Raw genomic sequence first — 18141 nt, forward strand, 5'->3', positions numbered from 1 at the left:
TATTTTTATAATATGTTTTTTGCATATTTACATTAAAAATACTTTTGAAAGATACATAAACCCATTTTGGCAACGGTGTTACTCATAAAATATATCAGTACAACAGTATGAGAAAAGAGGAACATTTACTTTTATGGTGATTCACTTCCTACTTTATATGCAAATCTGGTGAACTATGTTTCACTTATTTTATGTGTACATAAGCAAATAATTTAAAAAAAGTAAAATTGTTCCATTTATTCAACATCATTCAGAGCTATCTTATATGTCTTTTCAGATGCAAATTTAAATGTGAGTTGTGTTGCCGAAAATATTAATCTTGTCTACAACTATGAAAAGGATAAATGATTTTGGGGATATTAAATCTGAACTAGCATTTTGATGGTAAAAGTTGCATTAGAATTGACATTAAAAATGTGCTCTCTCTTTGCAGTAGTTTTAAGAAGAGTAGAATATGTTAAAATATAATTTACAGGTGTAGTTGTATGTCCTGAGTTACCAGACACACCTCTGCCTGAGGCAGATTTATTAAATTATGCTCTATGCAAACACAATAAACGAAAGACCGTACCCAGACCATTAAGCAACCTAAATTAGCCAAACAAAGCCATTTAATATCTGAGTATTGTTATCTTAATTTTTCAAATAAGGAATGAAGACAAAGAGACATTAAGAAACAGAATAATCAATGTATTTAGTGAATAGTTCAACAAATTTAATCACCACGATATCTTTACAAAGTTCTGTTCATAAACGATTTGTCCCAGGTTATACAGGAAGTCTGTGCCATTGGCTTATGCATGCAGAGTAACTGAAATACATAAAGCATATAGATTTGAAGGACAGATACCAATAAATCACAGGTAACAGTGATACAGCAGGGAGGATGCAGCTAAAACTTTGCAGCACCCAACCTTTGATGTTAAATAATGTTGTACTAAAGAAGAGAAGATTGGTTGTGATTCACTATGGTTCACCTCTGCAGTAAGGAAAGGCAAAGAGTAAAGTGGTTGGACCCTTTGGAAGGTCCCTCATAAGCCGTAGTCCTGCCATGCGAACTAAAACATCTTTGGGTTTCAGAAGAAGAGTAAGACACTTTTACTAAATTATGCAGATAAATAATATGGACTGCACATCTCTAGCTTATTTGTTGCTTCCTGAAACACTTTATGAGCTATTGGAATTGCCTGTTCCAGGAAAGAGGGCACTGTGGCAGCTGCAAGGCAGGGAGATGTAGTGCTTGTCTACTGGGAAATCAGACTGGAATTTAGGGAGAAGTAGCTCAGCTGGATTAAGGCTATCTGTACTAAGAAACCTAATTCTACAAACTACTGAGCACCTCTTCTAACATGCTGGGGACAAGCAGTTTCACTGGTATGCACAGAAGTTTTATGGGAACGGAAGCTTTCATGGTCTGGCACCAAGTCTCAAGCCATCAGAAGTTAAGTAGTACAGTAGAAAATAAAGATGGGCATCACCTTGAAATTCTACAGTGACTGATGCCACTGTCTTAGCACACAAGCTGGCCTACCCTGGTGTGAGCAATGTTCAGGGAGCAGTGTGTCTTCTCATTCCATGTCTAGGACTTCTGAAAACACAGCTGCTCTTTGCATGGAGATCATCTGAGCTGCTCTCTCATTCCTTCAAAGGCACATGGTCCTCCATCCTGTGAAGGCTGAGTGGTGGGATGCTGATGGAATTACTATCACTGGCTGAGAGGTTTATCTTGCATCTTCCTGGCAGTAAGAGAGTTGTCAGCCTCATGCATACTCTTGAGAGTTAGAACTTGTGGTTCTAACTTGAGTCTTAGAACAAGTGGAAAAGTCCCACTAAATGTAAGTCACAGTCTGCATGTGAAGTTAGTAGTAAAAACAAAATAAACACTGAAGAGATACCAAAGTCCACACTACACTGATAGTAAGCATTCATCACAGAGCTATCAGGGAAATGACACATAAATTGTTATGTTAGTGGATGAATAGGAGGCCCATCATTTAAGGGAAATAAAATACATTATTGCATCCACCTGGACTCAAAATTATGGTGCTGGCTCAAAATGAAAATGTGCCATGTCTAAGGGCTTGCATAACTCTTCTATGGTAGAGGAAGAAATCCTTGGGAAAGAGAGGGCTTAGCTAAAGTGATTCAAGGGAATAACTGACTTTCTCATTGTAGCAAATTACATGAACCAGGTCAGAAACAGGGGAAGATGCCTTCTCAGATGGTGAGTTAAAGACTCAACTCTTCCAACATCTTCAGGTTCAGTCATGAGTGGAGTGATCACTTGACCACTACTGGTGTCAGCAAATTACTGTCCCTGTGCTTCCAGGGCAGAGCTGAGGCCACCAGCTGAGGTCACCACTCAGAGCTGAGTCCCTGATCAGCAGAGGGAAAGGGAGTGCAGGGCCTCTCCTGGCTCATGGTGTGCAAAGAAATGCCTTGTGGAGAGCAGACAAAACACCAGGAGGCTATGGCCAGTTGTCCCAAGTCTGGGTGGCCACTCTGTTGGTGAAGCTTTGCTGCTGACCCCAAGAGCAGAAGCCCTGCCCCAGTAAGCTCAGCCCTCACAGCTGCAGCTGGCTCAGAGAACTGTTGAGGGGTAGTCAATCCCAGGACAGCCCAACTTACTCCACAGACCCTTGTTATGGGTTTGCCCAGTGCTAGTTGCTCTCAGGCAAAAACCTGAGGTCAGGGTTCTATCTTTGGGATCTCACATGTGTGGCATTGGATGCTGCACTTGCTCTTGGTATGGGCTGGAGTACTTTACAGAATCACAGAACCATCTAGGTTGGAAAAGACCTTGAAGAACACCTAGTCCAACTATTAACATAACATTGACAGTTCCCAACTACACCATATCCCTCAGCACTATGTTGACCCGACTCTTAAACACCTCCAGGGATGGGGACTCCACCACCTCCCTGGGCAGCCCATTCCAACGCCTAACAACCCCTTCTGGAAAGAAATGCTTCCTAATATCCAGTCTAAACCTTCCCTGGTGCAACTTGAGGCCATTCCCTCTTGTCCTATCACTTGTTACTTGGTTAAAGAGACTCATCCCCAGCTCTCTGCACCCTCCTTTCAGGGAGCTGTAGAGGGCGATGAGGTCTCCCCTCAGCCTCCTCTTCTCCAGACTAAACACCCCCAGTTCCCTCAGCCGCTCCTCATACGACCTGTGCTCCAGACCCTGCACCAGCTTCGTTGCCCTTCTCTGGACACGCTCGAGTCATTCAATGTCCTTTTTGTAGCGAGGGGCCCAAAACTGAACACAGGAATCGAGGTGCGGCCTCACCAGTACCCCCGAGTACAGGGGTCAGATCCCTTCCCTGTCCCTGCTGGCCACGCTATTGCTGACACAAGCCAGGATGCCATTGGCCTTCTTGGCCACCCGGGCACACTGCTGGCTCCTGTTCAGCCGGCTGTCAATCAGCACCCCCAGGTCCCTCTCTGACTGGCAGCTCTCCAGCCACTCCTCCCCAAGCCTGTAGCGCTGCTGGGGGTTGTTGTGGCCCAAGTGGAGAATCTGGCATTTGGCTTTATACAGTTGGTCTTAGCCCATTGCTCTAGGTGATATTTACCCTTGGGGCAGTTACAGCTTTCTGTGAAGTGCAGCACCTGGACCAGCAGATATCTCACCTTTTCATCAGGGATGCCAAAAAAAGTCATAATCCTATAATAAATAAGGAAAGGTTATTTTTTGATCTTAATTCAAGTCCACAACTTCTCCAGGACACTGAGCCGAAGGAACCAGTGCCCCAGACTCGGTAAGGGTAAAAACACCGAGTGTGCCTCAGCTTCTGGCTTTATTTCTATAACAAGCTTAGCCAGAACTTTGCATCTGAAGTCTATTGTGTGCTGGATAGTGTGTTGAGAGTACAAAGCCTTAGGACCTCCTGAATAAAGCCTCATGTAAACTGCAGCACGATCTTCAGAAATATATCTCATTTTGACTTAAGAAATTACCAGTGGATTGCTACTCCCCAAGGAAATCACTGCAAAGATGAGTTACCCTCACTGATAAAAAATGCATTTAGTCTCACTTCTGCTCCTAGCTGTCAGCTTCTACATCTTTGTTGGCTGTTTTGAAACATTGAGAAAAATGCTTTCCTTAGCCAGGCTACAGAAACTGTAAATAAGACTAATTTCAGTTTTGTAATTTTTACAGTGTCTTTTATTTCTATCCTATTTATTAGTATGTTTTTAAATAGGGGATACTGAAATTAACACAGCCTCAATGCTTATTTTCCACAGTCAGTTTTGCAGGAGCATGTGTAGACACCATTGTTTTCCTGGGGGAGCTAAAAGGAGACATGATTGCTAACAGTTCCTTAATAGTTTGATGTATATTAGAGGATACAGCATTACATCTTTTTGATGCTGCTTCTTCATTTGAAATGTCCTCATACTCAGAAGAGCTATCTGTATATAGAGAAGCTTTCTCTTTGCATTGTAAATAATACTTTTACATTTACATGAACGAACCAATTTTTTATTTCATTTTATTTCTTCATGGTTTTCTTACAAACACTGAAGAAAAATATTTACCTTCTGTACGTAGGTGTTTGTAACATATCAAATGAAGTGATAATCATTTGGGGCTCATATATCAGGAGCCCTGTCACATAAAAGAACAAATTGGCAGGGATTTTCTATTTTTACTGCTAGAAAAACACTATGATTTTTAACCAGTGTTAGAGCATCCTGAGATTTCATTCACATATTTAGGACTTCTTTTCCCTGCAATAAAAATCAAAATGAATAAAAGCCAAAGCTCCTGAGAAAGCCTGTTCACAAAAGAACCTCATCTCCCCTGCAGAAGCCATCCTGTTCCAACCCTAGCCTGGCGGGGTGCTGAGGTCTGCTCTCACTTCAGAATCATATTTTATTAGCTTCACCAGGAGAAAATATCCTGAAATGATAAAAAGAATGGTGCTATGCTATACTGAAGGAAACAGGAAAAAAAAGCACAGAAACTGTGTTAGCAGGCATTACAGAATTTGTGTAAAAAGTTAAGGAAGATAAATTCTGATTTACAGCTCAAAGCATTACAAATTTTCTTATTAAAAGTTCACACTACAAAGTATAGAAAGTTCACTAAATTCTAGAAAAATCATATAGCATTAAGATAGAGACAGAAATTTCAATTTTATGTGCTATTTAGTGCAGTCAGTTGTGCAACATGCTATTTAGGTTTTGTTTCTTAATATTGCTGGATTTCTGGCTTCACCTTTATATATAAACTTTCTGCTTAATTTAAATAAATACAGACATAGCAGCCTGGAGAGCAACACTGCTTTCTAAATAATTACATAAGGGAAGCAAGAATACAATTTCTTTTTTCCAAATTGAGTTTGGGTCTATTGCTCTCCCCAACAAGTGTGACTTTATGAAAGCTACCCTGAGCTGTGCTACCACTGACTGTGCAGCTCAGGTCTGAAGGCTCCTCGCCACGCTCTCTGCCCTCTTTCTGTTTGCCCACCACAGTTACAAGAAAGGTTCTTTCTGTGCTTGGCTTAACAGATGAATAATAAAAGTTACAATAGGATTTTGGGGAAATGTTTTTAGCATTTGGTGGTTTTTTTCTTACCTATTTCTTCCTTTTTTTCTTTTTTTTGTTTCCAGATTCCCATTCATGCCATACCATTAGGTATCATACATTTAGAACTTTCTGGAGAATATTGGTGTCTGCTCACACACACTTGTTTCAGGTCAAACAGAAATTCATTGGTCTATGCTTGCAATTATTTTACATTAGATTTCTGGTATCGCTTGAGCAGGCAGGCAATATTAATCCTTGTGCCTATAGAAAATCCAATCTTATCTTAATTATGTGTTACAAATTAATTTCAAATGGCATATCTGGAAACAGAAGTTCAAAATTTGCAGTTTGTTAGTTAAATAAAACATGTACATTTGTTCCTTTTTCCTAATGCCTTACTGTAATAAGATTTGGTCTGGCAAAGTACATAATATGTTTTAGCAGGACAGGCCTCACATTTAAAATTGAACTTATGCTAGATTGCTTTGCTGGCTTCTGAATCATATTAAAATAAGCGCAAAACATTATTGTAATGCTTTATCTATCTCTCTTCTATGCTTAACACGATTATTATAGGCATATATTTTTTATATTAAGAAATTATGATTCAGGACCAAAGTTATATCTTCTGCTTTGTTCTAAAGCACAGAGGACTGAGAAGTCATTCCAGGTCTCAGCTTGCAGTTCCCACTTTATGATAGACTCCTAAGTCTCTGGGGCACATTTGACGTTTCCTTGCAGTTCTCGCCATGACAGGCGTTGGACACAGATCGCTCTGTGAACAGCAAACTCAGTGCATTTGCCGTGGCTGTGATGTACTGCCCATGTGAAGCAAACGTATTCAGTGCATCAAGATCTCATCTAATTGGATCTGGTTTTCCAGAACATCAGTTTCACTATTGATCTTGGTAGTCCTCATTGTCATAACATTTTAACATCACCTTTTAATGCATATTAGCAATCAAATTTCCTGTACAAATAATCCTAGCAGAGCCCATTCACTCTTTCACTGCTGGGGAAGGCAGCACAGTCCTCCGCTTATTACATTTTCCTGATGAAAATGCAGAGATATTTGCTTTGTGGAAGATGTGATTTGACTCACCATGGGGTTTTGCATGAACTATCAGTTTGGGAGCATTATTAACTGATTTTTTTTTTTTTTTTAGTAAGATGCAAGACCTTCTCAACTTTTTTTCTCACAGGTTTTACTAAAAGACAAAGAATCACTTCAAGCAAATTGAAGATTGGATTTATTCTGAAATCTTCCATGTAAGATACTTCTTAGTAGCTTGGATAGTGCTACCTCACCTTCTGGTCCCTCTAGAAGCTAGAGCCCACATGTGGCACAGCATGTGGAACTGATGCAGACAAAGATAAAAAGCTCCCTCTGCTATACACAGTTGCCATCATTTATAGCCAACTGTGCTCTATATCACATTTAATGGGAGAGACAAAATTACTGCAACGACGCTCCCCTTGGCTTCATCCAAGGCATGTGTTCACATCTAAAGCAACAACACACTGAAATACATTGTCTGCAGGCATATATCTCACAAATCATTTGTGGTTGTCTCAGAGGGCTCAATACTTTGCAGAACCAAGTCCTAGAGCATTATGACTTCATATAAGAAAAAAGCTACAATTCCAAGAACCCATTTTACATTGCGATATCCTCCAAGCTGAGCCCAGCCAGGCTAAAAAAAAATGAGATCTACAGGTATTATCTCCTTGTTTCACTCTTGCTTCTGATGCACAGAATGCCTGCTGTCACCAACAAGGAAACAGAAAGAAAATATCCAGATTTCCCCATAACTCACAATCTTTAAACAGTGATAGACATCTAAACCTGCTGCTTTGAGAACTTTGAATTTCTCAATAGATGTCAGTGAGAGGAGGTGTTGGGAAAATATCATAGACAGATGTTCAATTCCTTTGCAAGATGTAGTATAGTAAAGTAGTGCTTGACTTCAAACTTTACATTGTAGTAACCACCAAAAAATGCTACTTTTTTTTTTTCTTTTTAAACAGACTTTGCTCTGTGCTTATAGAAAAGCATCAACCCAAAAAGTTTCCACAATAAGATCTCTGAGATAATTTGTCACTTTGGAAAATATAGAATTAAATATTTATGTCCTTAAAGAAGATTACACCTAGGAGAAATCTGAATTAAATATTTAAAAAAAAAACTTTCTTAGTTTTGGGTTTTTTTTGCATCCGAGTTCTTTCTTTCTGCTTGTAACAGTGAATATGGGAAAATATGTTAGTTATAAGATAGCTCATAGCAAAGATGTCTGATATTCCGGAAACTATGGCAGCATTAGATTTGTAATGAACTCAGTATGCTTAGCAAACTGGCAGCAGACCTTTAGGAGCACAATGATTGCATGGATTCTAATTAATTTATTCATGTAAAATCAAATAGAAGAATCCTTTATCCTCAGTCACATGCCATTCTGCAAGTATTTTCCTTCTGCAAAATATTTGTTTTAGCAGCACTACTAAACAATCTTCTGGAATTAATTCCAGCACTCAAAATAGCATAATGTATTTGTCTAAAGGTAGACAATAGCCTTCCAGTAGGCTTAATTCATGTCTGATTTCATTAAAAGTAAGATACATCAATCAGTTGACAGGTTAGGTACCCTATACTCTTTACATTTTTAATCTCAGAAATATTTGACTGAAACATCTAATAATTTTGTCTGTGTGCATGTGTGTGCTTCAGGAAAGGCATAAATCACATGCTTGAGATCCCTCTGTTTCATAGGGTTAAGCAGAACAAATCACAATAAACCCTACATTAACTCAGTAATGGCAATATACCTTGCTATAGCAGTGCTTGCTTTCTCAAGATGTGTGGGAAAAGCCTGCAAAAACCACCAGAGAAAACCAAGAGGTTTTGAATGGAGGATGCTGCATATCACCAGGTGTGTGTGTGTGTGTGTGACCAGGGCAGCCTCACCGCCTTGCACGAGGGCTGTGGTGATGTGTGCCCCAGGTGCTGAGCTGCAGCCCCAGCAGCCTTGGCACCAACAGGGCAAACACACAGAGAAAGAAAGGCTCCATCAATGGGAGTTTCACTGTGAGTTTTACAGAAGGAGGGTTTTACCCTCAAAATAACTGAACAATCCATGCGTTAGGGTTATGGATTCTGAAGTAGGGACTGATGTTTGGTATTAAATGGCTCAGAATATAGATGGTGTTATATATTTTGATTGGATTCTGTACTATTTTTGGTCTGGAGAGACTGCATTTTCTTGACTTAATTATAAATTAATGATGTAATATCATTGAATTATAGCAATTTAAAGTTTGGTCAAACTTAAATGAATTCAAGGTGTTCACTGATAAAATTACTAGGTTTTAAGTGTAGGTTTTTTATTTCTTACATGACAACTAATAATGGACATGTGCAGTTCCTGCCCCTCTAAAAAAATAGTACTTTTTGTATATTTGAGGACCTGCATTTTAGAACTGTTGATGTAATATTTTCTAAAGTATAGCTTAACCTGTACAGCTGTAGCAAGTCAGATATGTCTTTCAAGTCAATGGGCCTGATCCACAGCCCACTGAGAAATGTGCTGGGCAGGAGATGCATAGACACATGACAGAGCCAGTGACTATGCAGAAACAGAAAACCCTATCTTTACTATTCTGCCTCAAAATACACCCTTTTCACCTTCCTGTGGCCTGCAGCAGTTGTTTCCACACCAACCTTAGAGGGACAGGCATAGATGGGAAGGCAGCCACTGGGTGAGGATTTTTGGAGATTTGAATTTAGGTATACACGTTGTGGATTCAGAGGAGCAAAGGTGAAACAGTCATTCCAGCCAGCAAGAAGGAATAATTGCACTGAAGAAAATGTGCTGTAGGTACACACTCTGGCTGTGGAGACAGGTATCCATGTACAATGTCAAGATTACCAATTTTTGGAGGGATTATGCTGTGTCCTCTACATACTGAGTCAAATGCTTACTTCAAATGCATAACAAAAGAATGCATGAAATGCACAGCAAAAATGTTAAGTAAAGCCATCCATGTGTCCTCTCAGCTTGAAATGATCACCCTTTCCTTCTCCTAAGGGAGGAAGGGAATTGGTGCTCAGTTGGCTGCGAGTTGTGCTGGAGGCTGCTCTGGTTCTGCTTTGGATTCTTAGCCTCTCCCTTCTCAATTTCTGTATGTTCTGCCTAGAAAATTTAGGGAGAAGGACAACTGCTTCACATTTAGCCTAATCACAAAAAAAGTCTATGAGTCAAAAAGTATTTTGTTAATATAATCTCACTGTCATGGACCCAGACAGGGTCTCTGCCATGCAGCAAGTGGGTTGATACTGAAACCTTGTTCTGTAGGAACTGGGAGGAAAAACTTCACTCGATTCATGTGTGTTTTTACAGCCCAGGGATGATCCTGTTGATTACTCCTGACCACAAATATTGGTAACATCCAGCAGTCTCCTAAGCCACCTGATCTCTTGTTAATACAATTTAACTTCAGTCATTCTTATTCACACACATGTGATGTATTTGTGAATAGACTAGCACACTGGTTTCACCTGATGGATTGTCACTTTGTGGAAAGTAGTTTTCTGTCAAAAGGAAATAAATTGTATTATTGGTGCCTCATAATAAGTAAAAGTTTAAAGAACCTGATATTAGGGATTGCAGTAATTAAATCACAGACATAAACAGATGAGAAATTAAAACCAATCATTTCTGCACCATCTGTGCTCTACCTACAAACTTATATACAAAACCAAATTTATTTGTCATTGGGCAAAACCAGACTGTGCAAATTCTGCTTAGCGCTGCAGATTTGTGTCAGAGACATTATAAGAAATAATGGATACTCTAAAGGAGAGATTTCCTGGGGATGTCAAAAAGACCAAAGACTGCTTTCCTCTCCTCCCTACTAAATCTTGCCCAGTTGAGCACACATTTTGTATCATGTGACACAGAAAAATCTGGGAAAACACAGTGCAGCTCGCTGCCCTCTCCATCACCCCCTGACTGCACCTACTATGTTTCTGTAGGACAGAGGCAGACACACACTTGGTTAATAGCCCAAGCATCAATGATGGCATGGAGTTATATAGCAGAGCTGATGTTACACCATCATTTGTTCACATGCCCAGTCTGGCTGTATGTGTTTTGAAGCTATATCTACTATGCAGAATGGATACAGCTGCACTGAGGGAAGGGAAGGTACAGGGATATATAATCCTGTCTGTATTTTTTGTCCCAGGGGAGCAGTTAGCCTCACCTGCTTTAGAATCATTCCCTGTGCAGATACCTGATTTTATCAGAAAACCATTCCTTTAACAGTTATGCTGCTCTAAAGATTTCCATAACCACAGTCCATACCACAGGTAGGACCAGCCAGGGTCTTCAAAGCCTCTCTCACGTTTTCTAGCTGTGTCTGTAGCTGACACCACATCCTACCTAACTGCAAAGTCCTTTAACTATAGTCAGTGAAGCTCCTGATGTAGATTGCTCAAGCAAGGGGGCTCAGGACTGTGTGGCCCTACCGGGCAGTTGCCACCACTCTGACCAAATAACAATCGAGTTTTAATGACTCTGGCAGTCCCTTTCTGCTGCAGCAATAGCACTGCTATCTGTGGACACTGGGCTAGCACTGGTGTGGCTGAGACCCAAACTGAGCTGTGCTCAGCACTTGTGAGGGATGTACATGAGATCTTTGTGGACCTATATAAACCTGGGAGAAAGACTTAATCACCTGGAACTTCCCAAGACATGACACAACCTTGCCGCTTGTCACTGTCACCAAGGGTGCACCACTGAGTGACTCTGAGGAGTTTGTAAAGGGATATTGTAGTGCCAGAAAAGCTACTGAATGCTTGCTCCTAAGGGGAGAAATTGGAGAAACAAGGAATTATGAGGAGATAAAGGAAGAAGGAAGATGAGCACACCCGTATTTCCAGAATAGCTGATAAAAAGAGAATCTCTGACTTTTGGCTTAGTGGTGTGTTGGTATTCGGGCTAGTAGTAGAAGTATAGATAGGCCTTTTCAGCAATAATGGCAAAGATGCAGGATATGGGCTAACTTTAATCACCCTGAATTTCAGAGTAAGTTCAGAGTAAATGTTACTTTAGGAGACTAAATTTTCTGTTAAAGATGGGACATGACACCTGGGTTATTTGGATGCGGTACAAAGAGTATGAATGCAACTCTTTAATCACTTGTGTCCCAAAGCCACTGTTATTTATTAGACAGAATGAATCTCCTCTTAAATTATGATACAAAAAATACACAATCAAGTGTAAAGGCAGATGGTGTTAGCTGCTATGTAAAACCATTGAAATTAGGGTGAGAGCCATTGCTGTGTTTGACTTGCCGTTGTACTGGAAAAACGCATCTTGGTACAGCCCCTTTGCATTGAGAAGGGAAGCAGGCAGAAGGATCCACCAAAACCTTTGAATGATGGAGGAGAGGTGAGATCTGACACCTTGAACTACCCCAGAAATACATCCATGGTGGAGGTTGGCTCGTGGCAGGTGCAGCAGGACAAGCTGCATTGCCACTTCTGCTTTGCACCACCCCAGGACAGACAGACGACCTCTTCAGTGGCAAGCACACAGCTGTGACTCCTCAGGCACCCTCGAGCTGATGAGCTCTCCATCTCACTGCTCAGGTTTTAACTGAGCATGTCTCTCTTCATGGGGAGGAGGTGCTCCCCAGACCCTCCAAGCTATTGCTGGAATCCAGCCGCCTCTGGACCCCTCCAGGCCCTGCCACTCCATTGCCTGACAGGCCACCCAGACCTGCTTACAGATGCTAACCCCAGGCACAGAACTGCATTTTCTATATTGAGAAATACATACAAACACAAGAACAAGACAAGAACTCATCATGTGTAGGAAAGTTCAGGAGTCTTTTTTATTAATGCGTGTTCAGTGTTTAATTGAAACACTGTCTTTTAAGCAGAATATGTACAGCATCATTAAATGTTTTACAATGCTTTTGCAATCAATGGAAACAATTCATGAAGCTTGAATTTTTATTTAATATTTTTTTCCTGTGGGGCAAGAAGCAAGAAAACACAGGTTTTTGTTCCAGTCCTAAAACAAAGTTTGTAATCTCAGTTTCCCAGACTGGAAAGTCCATTTCATTACTATTATTTCCTAGCGTTGCAACAGATCTGTACTGCTGGTTTTTAGTACACATCTTATCTTTAATTTGCTACAATAGTCTAAAGATATTTAAAAATAGAAAATAACATGAGGAGTGCCCCTCATGAATGGCAACACTTTAGATGAGCTTCTGTGTGTACAAATAAAAATATCTGTATAAGCCTGTTTAACTATTGTTCTCATCTATCTTTCAGCATAAGTAGCCAATGCACTGCTGAAATTATTACAAGAAAACCCAGGAAAACCTCCATAAAAGCCCACTAGAGTAATCTCACAGCTCCAGGAAATCAATGACTTCTATAACATGCAGTGGGTTGACCGCAACCAGCAGCTAAACGCTCACAAACTGATCACTCACTTCCCCTTTAGTGGGATGGGAGAGAGAATGAGAAAATCAAAACCAAGCAAAACTCATAGGTCAAGATGACCAATTTTATAAGTGAAGGGGAAAAAAAAACCCACCAACCCAGTGATGCAAAGGCAATCACTCACCATCTCCCACCAGCAGGCAGCCACCTAGTCCTCTGAGCAATGACTACTTTGGAAAGACCAAACACCCAGTCTTACTGCTGACCATGATGCTGTATAGTACGCAATATCCCTTACATGGTATGGAATATCCTTTTGGGCAGCTGGGGTCCGCTGTTCTGGCTGTGTCCCCATCCAGCCACCTGCCCACCCTCAGCCCACTCACTGTGGGAGCAGAGTGAGAAAGAGAAAGCCTTGACACTGCAAACACTGCTTAGCAATAGCTAGGACATTAGTGTGATACCAACACTGTTTTGGTCTCAGATCTGATACACAGCACCATGAAGAAGGTTAACTCCATCTCAGCCAGACCCAGTGCAAATTACGCTGCAGTTACCACACCATGCTTTCTCATGCTAGCTTGTTTTGTGCATATACTAGCTCTGTCCCAGCACTGTAGGAAGTGCTGCAACGACTGGTTGCACTCTCTGTAGAAACACCTGAAACAGATGCCTGGGGCAACCTGAGAAGCACTGCATAAAATTCCCCCCTTGCTCCCAGGGGGGAACAAGGGGTTTAGGGATGGTAGAAAAGTTGGGTGGGAGAAAGTTTTTGATTAATAAAGGGATTTTTTATGTCTGTGGTGTAACAAAGTTGCTATTCTGATGGCTGAGGATAAATGTTAGGAGAAATGTAAGGGCTTACCTTCATATATAGGCCCTATTAAACTCTGAGCATTTAGGCAGAATGCTCATCCTTTGGAGGTGTCTAAAGAGCTGTTCAGCAGTTCCTAAACAAAATATTTCTCTCTAGAATTAAAAAAATTAGCCATCTTGAACCAAACTTTGTTTACCCGGAACTGTCCAGCCCCTGCTTCAAGCAGGCTTAGAGATAAGCTGTCAGGAGAACAGGAGCATAGGAAGGACAATTCTTTAGCTAGAGATGAGACAATGCATTGTTTGGGTGGCTTTAGTTGTGCCTCTCCTGCTCTGGCTGACAGACTAGCCTCCCTGCACCTCCCACTAACACTTTGTTCCTGGGCACACTAGAAGTCTCTGTGCCCAGCATGGATCTCTCCCAAAACATTTCTTTCCTTAGTATTTGCACTGACCTCTGTCCTCTCTGGAAACTCCAGGTTTCATAGAGGTTCTGGCTGCTTGGGGATTACATTTTGCTCCTCTCTACTTTGAATATCTAAATCCCTGAGAGAAGGCAGCCCAGCCTGGAGAGGGAAAGACTGAAACAAACATCTTCTGTGCAATAATAAAACTAAAAATGAGAAAGAGTCAGAGCAGTTTGACGTCTGCAATTGCTCACAAGATAGATTTTTTATTTTCCTATTTATTCTTCTTTTTCTAATATATTCCTAGTACAGACAATTGGCCTCTTGCTATTCAATAGTAAGAAGCCCAGACTAACTCATTAAATGGAGCCACTGCTCATTTTTAATTCCCTGGACTATGAGAAACCACTTCTTGCACAAGCAAGATCATGCATGGCTGATTTTCCCCTCTCTGTGCAGCAGAAGGCAAACCCAAGGACAGGCAAACCCCCAAGCCAGTGTATTGCACCATCCTGTTACGTTTGTGACCCTGCAAATTTTTGGGGTACTGGATAATCCATCAGACAGCTGACAACTGGTGGCTGGCTTGCAAGCTGAGAGCTCAGAGGTTATTATAGTATTATCACCCTCCATCCATGCTATGGTGTTTTCATGTAAAAGATGCACACAGAGGTAACAGCAGTTGGTGTTTAAGTCTCTGTGAGTCTGCCTGGGCTGTCCTGCAGACATGTGGACACTCTGCCCTAAAGAACCAACAGCAGCGACATACAGGGCTCAGCTGGATGGGCTGGTTGACCAAGACCTTAAATGCCCTGTGCATCTCTTAATATCTGACATGAGTGTGTGTCCACCTAAGGAGGATATCAAGTGAACCTCCCTCTGCTGCAGAGAGGCTCTGCCAGTGAGCAGAAAGCAGGAACCTCCCACAGGAACCAGCAGCATTTCCCATGCAGAGCCATGGGAATGCAAAGGGTTTGTGACTTTGACTTCTCCCTCCAATTTAGGTACAACTCTACTGAAGCAAGTGCAGCAGATTGCATCCAGATTAAATCAGGCTGGCTGATGGAAACCAGATCTGCTGGCCTTGAGATCAGTTATTCCATTCTGGAGCACAGTTTATCCATTACAGAGATATACTCTGCTCTGTTTGAAATTGGGGAAAAACTACACATTAGCATAGCTCTGCAGCATCTATCTTTATATTTCTAGAAAGATTCAGGTAGAGAAGAGCAGCTTTTTTTGTCTTTCCTCATTCTTTTGAAAACAGAATTTTTATACTATTTCTTCCATTCCTAAGGAAGAAGCACAGGTTGATGTATAGTCTTTGTGAAGGGATATGGTCATAGATATTTAATAGACAAAGCATAGAAAGAGTTACCAAAGATCACCACGCTATACACACTTTCTACTTTTTTTTCAGCTAATAGCCACATGATTTATATAAGGTGGCCCAAAGGTCAATGAGAGCATCCTTTTTAGTGACTACCCTTGTGGTGAAAAGTCAGGGGCTGGATGGTCTTGACCAATGTTGGACCAAATGAAGAGGTTTCCTCTGGTTTCTTCCTCGAGACACTGAGGGACAGCTGTGTCCCTGTCAAAGACAGTGTTGCAGGCCTGGGTTCTTCCCACTTACCCATTCATCAGTAACTGCGTTCATATGACCGATCCTATTAAACTCAGCAAGACTATTCCCATGAGCAAGTACCCACCACATTAGCACCGTTGTTAGAACACAATTGACTACTCTTTTTTCAAACCTCTACTGCTTTCTGAGTGTAAAATAAGTCAAATTATTTAGTACGTTACAAATCTTTACTATACAGAGAAGTTTAGTGCTTTCAGAAAATATTTTATATCATTTTTATGTATATTATAATTTTTAATGTAAATATTTGAAAATTAATGATGAAAAAATTTTACATAAACATTAATAGCTTTTATGTAAATCCAATCTTCTGGCAATATTAATTTTATTGTATGGATTAAGCTTGCTATAAATTGGTTGCTTTGTACGTAATACTTGACATCATTTAGTTTTCCCATAGGGACTTTAATTAACTGCATGCAATAACAACTGTGTTCCTAAGACACTTAAAGCAAAGACTTTCTGTAATCTTTGGTGTAGTTTTAGATATTTTTGAGCTGTCCAGAGTGACTTTTATTTCCATTTCAAGTACTCTTGACTTTCAGCACCAGTAACCCCTGTTCCAGCTTTTGCTTCGATGAACCAGTAGGAAGAAATGTGAATGTTGGTGAAACCAACAGGACTGCTCTGGTCTTACAGTGGCCCAACATAGATTCTTACTTACCCTTTTGTATTTAAATAGGCATGATTTTCTCTTGATAGAGCTCAGTTATAAGTGCAGAAAGGAGTCTGAATTTAGAGCACCAAACAGGCTGCCAAATTGTATCAGACCAGGGAGTCACCTATTACAATGCCTGAGAAGAGGTGGTATTAGATGCCTTAGACAGAGATAGTAGATGCTGCCTGCTGTGCTTCCCATCCTGAGTCTGGCCTCCCTTCAGCCACACCATGTCTCTGCAGTATTACTGGACAGGAGGTTCGAGAATGAGAAAGCAAATATCTTTGTACACAGCCTTGTCCCATAGAAAAGCCTGGTGCAGTTGCCATCTTCTTATAAGAACAAGACAAAATCTGTTTTAAGGTAGAGGATTCTCATACATGAGTTTCCTCCTCTCTTTCCCGCCCCCTGTCTAGGCCCATCACAGCCTGAATCTATCTATCATGTTGTGAAGGTTAATGGAGATTATGGCTCCATGATTTCTCCTAAAATTGCAAAAAATTAGGAAGAATTGCAAGTCTAAAACCTGGTCTATATATCCTCTGCTGCTGAAGGATGATGGGAAGGAACCATCTGAATTTTTCCAGAGTATTACTCTTTTCTTTGGCTGTCCATAAATTATGTCACTTCTGCTCCCTGACATGTCTTGCATATAGTGGAATTACTTTCAACTGCTTTACATAAGTTTTTATAAATCTGATTATTACAGAACAAAGACCATCAGAAAAAGCAGCTAAGGGTCAACTTTTAACCCACAATCCATCTCTGACATTGGGAAGATGCTTTACCCTTGTTACAGTCAGTCATTGCTCTTACTTTCATTTAGCATAAAAGACAATTCTTAAAAGCATTCATTTTCATCCCCCAAATTTAAAATGTGGAACCTGCCATGTATCTTATAGTGCAGATAACATTAAAGTATAAAAATTGCTCTGTGATCCTTGAATCATTTTCTCTTGAATAATATTCTCCTGGTTGGTATTTCTTCTAAAAGGCTAGCAATGATTTGGAAAAGGAAACAGAAAGAGCGAATCGTATGCCAGGAAAGCTTCATAATCACTTACTTATTCCAGCCAATAAAATAATTGATTCAACTTGGCAAGAGTTTCACACTCTAAATTTGCACCCAAAGTGAATGATTAAGTGCTGTTCTTCCCCTAGACACACTGACTTCCAGCTATAGCCAGCAAAACGGGCCGTGTTAGCTAGTTAGTACCTTTTCTCTCACTGCTCCAGAGGGCTATATAGTACAGCGCTGATGACAGCATTCCCTGGAGAAATGGGAGTCAAGGGCACTGGAGAGGTGATCCTGGATGTGCCACTAACTGAGAGCTCCTCAGCCCTGGGATAGGATTTGCAGAGCACATGAGGGGTTTGGAGGTTTCCGTTGCACTGAGACCTCTGCACAGGTGTCTGTCTTGGTAGCATCTTTCTCCTGGAGGGGGAGAGGGAGGTCGATGGGGCTGCGAAGATGCTCAGCCCCTGCCTCCTTCATGGCAGACAGCCCCCTCCTTCTGAGGACCTGCTGCATTTGGGACCAGGAGTATGAGCAACCCTTGGCCAACTGCGCTTAGCCTAACAGCAAAGAAAAATGGAGGTTTCCAGAAATGGGCTCTTGTA

The sequence above is a fragment of the Athene noctua genome, chromosome 2 (assembly GCF_965140245.1).
Source record: "Athene noctua chromosome 2, bAthNoc1.hap1.1, whole genome shotgun sequence".
Taxonomy (NCBI): domain Eukaryota; kingdom Metazoa; phylum Chordata; class Aves; order Strigiformes; family Strigidae; genus Athene; species Athene noctua.